We start from the raw sequence: 5111 nt of genomic DNA on the forward strand, positions 1-5111 counted from the left end.
ACAAGTATCCGAGGTTTGCTAGATGGAACCTTAGCAACATCTGTCAACAAGTATTTTCTAACTTCGAGAATCTTGAAGAAAAAACAGAACTTTGGTCTAAGGTAAATATTTACTTAGAAGATTTACTTTTCTGATGGAACCAATTTTGGTTTCATCAAAAATTCTAGCTGAATTTTTGTTTCTTAGATAACTTCGAGGGTTTTATTTGATATTTTTGTTAGACAATATTCGAAATCTTCGAGGGTTTTATTAGATTATTGCTATGAGTTGTTACCATTACTTGTTACCATTAAAAATGCTATGCTTGATATGTCGTCTGTTTTATTTTAAACGAATTTTGGTAAATATTTTCTTGTTCAGATTTACTTTTTTGATGAAACCAGTTTTGGATTCATCAAATTTTTTAGCTGAAACCAATTTTTCTTGTGTACTGCAGGAGAATATTGGTCACCGAAAGGGATCATTCTTGCTTCAGTATGACGAATCATAAATGCGCTTGGCTGATCCCGTAGATGAAGTGGAAATTGTTGTGCCAGATGAATAAAATGAAGTGCCGGTTATAGTGCAAGATGAAGAAAATTTTGGTGCTAGAAGTGAAGCTAACTCCTTAAAATCCAAATACCAATTTGCGCGAGCATTGATTGAAAAGCTTTGGACCAATACTACATATTTTCTTTTTAAAGAAGAAGAATCACTGCTGGAAAAATATGATGCCGAGGATAGGGAACAACAACTGGTACAAAGATAGATTTGATTTTTCTTAGTAACAATTGAATTACTTGCATATATTACAATTTTCTTATACTTTTCATCATTTTTTTTGATGAAACCAGATTTGGTTCCATCATTCTTTTGATGGAACCAGATTTGGTTTCATCATTTCAAGTTAATGTTTGTTTGATGAATTGGCCAGTTCTTTTTATTCTTTCAGAAGTTTTAGATTTTTACAGCATTAGGTTTTGACACAGGAAGATGATAACAAGGGATGTTAACATGATAAATCAACAAGAATCTGAACAAGAATCTGAACAAGAGCAGGTCATATCTTCTTCGTCGAAGACAGTCATCGATGATGAACAAGAAGGAGACGGTACTGAGTTGACTCCAAATACTATCGAGGATATCAAGGTGGCCGAGCGGGTTGAATCTGAAATGGAGAAAGCTACTTCATCGAAGCCAGTCACCGAGGAAGAACAAGAAGGATATGGTACTGAGTTGAATCTGAATACTATCGAGGACATCAAGGTGGCAGAGCAGGTTAAATCTGAAATGAGCAAAGCTTCTTCATCGATTCCAGTCACCAATGATGAACAAGAAGGAGAGGGTACTGAGTTGACTCCAAATACCGTTGAGGATATCAAGGTGGCAGAGCGGGTGGAATCTGAAATGAGCAAAGCTTCTTCATCGAAGCAAATTATTGAACAAGAAGAAAACGAAACTCAATTTGTAATTGATGAAGATGTTATCAGGAAAATGGAATACGAATACAATTAGAAAGGTTGTTCATCGTCGAAGCCAAATGTTGGAAGCGTATACTAATACCCAGCTGTAAAGATGGCGAAGGATTTACTTGAGTTAGAAAATGAACAACCTGGATTTGATTTAGGACTGTCGCAGTGTGACAGTCAAGAGAAAGGACAGGGAGAACTCAGTGCTGCACAAAGGATGAGTAACATGGTTACAAGAATGAGGGAAGACAGAAGGAATTTGGTTCCACCTATCAGAATGCAGGATTACAAAACCAGTGTGAAAAAAAAAAGAAAGGTTACAACTCGTAAGTGCAAGGAGAACAAGGAGGTGCAGGAAGTACAGGGGGTGAAGTTGAAACCAGTTGATAACTTGAAGATCTTGAAAGTACTCAACAGAAATGAGAAACCCCTCGTGACCACTTTTTCAGAAAGAAAAATGAAAGGTAAGTGGGAAATAACTGATGAAACCAAGACTGGTTTCATCAAAATTTTGTTCCAAGTTATTATTTGTTTCTCCTTTTTTTTATCCATCATTGACTATCTTTTTAAAAAATAAAATTAACAGGTCAACGGCGTGGGAGCATTTAAATCTTCAATTACATATATCGGGGAAGATGATGGATAATTTGATGAGAAAGGTTGACGTCGCAGGAGACATCATAGAGTTCTACATTTTGAAGCTGCAAAACAACATCAAAAAAATGAGTTGAAACAAGATGGTTCTCCAAAGTACCAGAGAGCTGTGTTTCTAAGCACATTTGCCTATGTAAGTTTACTCTGAAATTCTTTAATGTAAATTTTTTGGCATAAAAAATAGTTGTGGAAAATAAAAAATGATGTTGTTTATATGGTTAATTTTGATGGAACCAAGTTTGGTTTCATCAAACTTGCATGTCTGTAACTAATTAAGGAGCTGTTATCTGGTATTTTGTTTCAGACATGTCACTCATTAGGAAAGAAATGTGGTGATGTAATAGAAGGCTTCATCGACAAAATGGATTATAGCGTGCGGTTTTTGTTCGTTCCGTTGCTGACATCACTTGGAGATGTAAACCATTGGACATTGCTTTATTTTGATTTTGAAACCGGGGAATTTTATCACTACAACTCCTTGGATTCCACGGGAGAGGAATGCAGAAAAAGTGCTGAAAGCATGAAACAACGTATAGTATCAGCATTTGCACAGCACGACGCAAAGCTCCCCTGTGATCAGCAGGCAAGTCATCCAACAACATACTCTTTGCACAACCCTACATGTTGTGAACAAATAGGGTAAGTTATGTTTGGAAGTTTATAGTTCACATATTCATATGCTTGAAATCATTACATCACTTGTAACCGAATGCTTTACATATAGCTACTAATATCAGAACACTCTCAGCTAGTCACTTTGTAACAATTGATACATTGTTTTGGTTTTTCAGGAACGATTGTGGCCTGCATGTTTGCTATTACATGAAGAGCCTCTTGAAAGGAAACATGTCTACAGATGATATACGAGAAAAGGTGCATAATATGAGACCAAAGTTGGCGTTGAAGATACTCCTTGACAATATAGAATAATACTCGCATGTCGTGCCTGTCCTATTGAACATTCAGTTTTAGTTGAAGTTTAAATTACTTTTGAAATGGTTATTGTAATGATGATACTCCTTGACATACAGTTCTTCCTGCAGATTCAAGTTTTAGTTGAAGTTTAAAGTACTTGTGAAATGGTTACAGTTTATATAAAAAACGATTTCTTGTTATTTCAGTTGTATTTCCTTAAAAGCTTATGTCTACAGAAATATGATGTCTCATTTTTATAAAAACTATCCATAAATGATGTGTCATATATTTGCGGCACCAATAAACAGTAGACAAAACATCATCTACTGCGTTGTCAAAAAATATAGAAGAAAAAGTGACAGTAAAACAATGGTTCCACCAAAATATGATGAAACCCTTTTTGGTTTCATCAAAAAAATGATGAAAACCTTTCTGGTTTCATCAAAAAAATGATGAAACCTAATTCGGTTACACCAAACTATAAAGGCCTGTAAAAATTCTGAAAAACTTAAACTTAATCAAACTTATTATTCTTAGACAAATTATAAAATGAAAGCACCTGCAGCATATTAACTTCTAAAACAAAAATCTGAAATAGTAAATGAAACACATATTGTAGTCTAGCAAACGAAACTAAGAGTAAAATTCGAAGACTTGCAGGAACCACATATTGTAGTCTAGTCGAAATGACTACAAGTTCTCATGAAATCTGACGAAAAGGGCATGTCCGTTTATTATGGGTGGTCAAAACCTTGCAGGAACCACAGGTTCTCATCTTCTTATTGGCAACTGAACCTGTATTAGGAATCCTCTTCTTCGATGGACGTCCTGGTTGTGGTCCATTATCCGGACCAAAAACCATCGATTTCGGCGACACTGTCACGGGCTTTTCGACTGTGGGAACAGGATTGATTGCATGTTTATACGATTCTCGGTAGAACTTTACTGTAAAGTAGTGCTCAACATAATTGTAAGGATCTTCTCCATTCACCATGATGCAACGGACAACATGGGCACACGGGAAACCGTCAATACGCCAACGGTTGCAAGAACATGTTCTTCTTTTCAAATCGACAGTCTGTGTTAATGAAGCATGAACTTCAAACACATATTCCGACGACTTTGTGACTGGGTAGTTACATCCATGCATCTTGTTGTCGTGGAGCAGAGCTTCATATTCTGGACATAGAGTTTGACGCCATTTCATTAAGTTAGCAGAGTCCTCGCGACGTTTACACATTTGGTCCATTATCTTCACCCTGATCTCATCAACCATGATGGCTATAGGCTTCTCTCTTTCTTCAACGATCGAACCATTGAAACTCTCAGCAATATTTGAACACAACCTACCATATCGTCGACCCTTGAAGAAAAAACTTGCCCATTTATCAAGAGGATCTCTACTTAGATAGTCTTGTAACTTCTGATTTTGAACCTTCCTCAACTTATCCCAATTCTCTGTAAATTCTTTATGAGTAGAAGCATACGCACATTTCTTAAACAGTCCCAATACATATTTGTTATAAACTTTGCAAATCTTTGGTAAGCATGTATTGATATTGCATTTCATATGCCAGTAGCACCAACCATGAAAAGCCTTAGGAAAAACAATAGGAATTTGTGTTACCAATCCAATACCTCGATCATTCACAAAAGTAATCTTTGGTCGCAAAGGAGAAAGGACTTTCTTCAAATTATCCAAAAACCATTTCCAGTTCGCTTCATTCTCCGATGAAACCACACCATAAGCAAGAGGGAAGATTTCTGTAACATGAACAGAAAGCATAACACAAGCATAAGATGCGATGAAAACCAAACATAAAAAATGATGAAACCAACATAAAAAAATGATGAAACCAACATAAAAAAATGATAAAAACCTTACCATGATTTACGGTTAGACCTGTTGCTGCCATCATATGACCAAGGTACTTGCTTTTCAAGTGAGCCGCATCAACAAATAATACAGGACGACAGAAATTGAATTCACGACTACAAGCTTCAAAACAGATAAACATCCTCTGAAATTTATGGGCCCTTCTTCAACTTCCAAAACCACGTGAGAACCAGGATTGGTTTCAATCAACTTGTTTT

Source organism: Papaver somniferum, chromosome 2 (genome assembly GCF_003573695.1).
Source record: "Papaver somniferum cultivar HN1 chromosome 2, ASM357369v1, whole genome shotgun sequence".
NCBI lineage: Eukaryota > Viridiplantae > Streptophyta > Magnoliopsida > Ranunculales > Papaveraceae > Papaver > Papaver somniferum.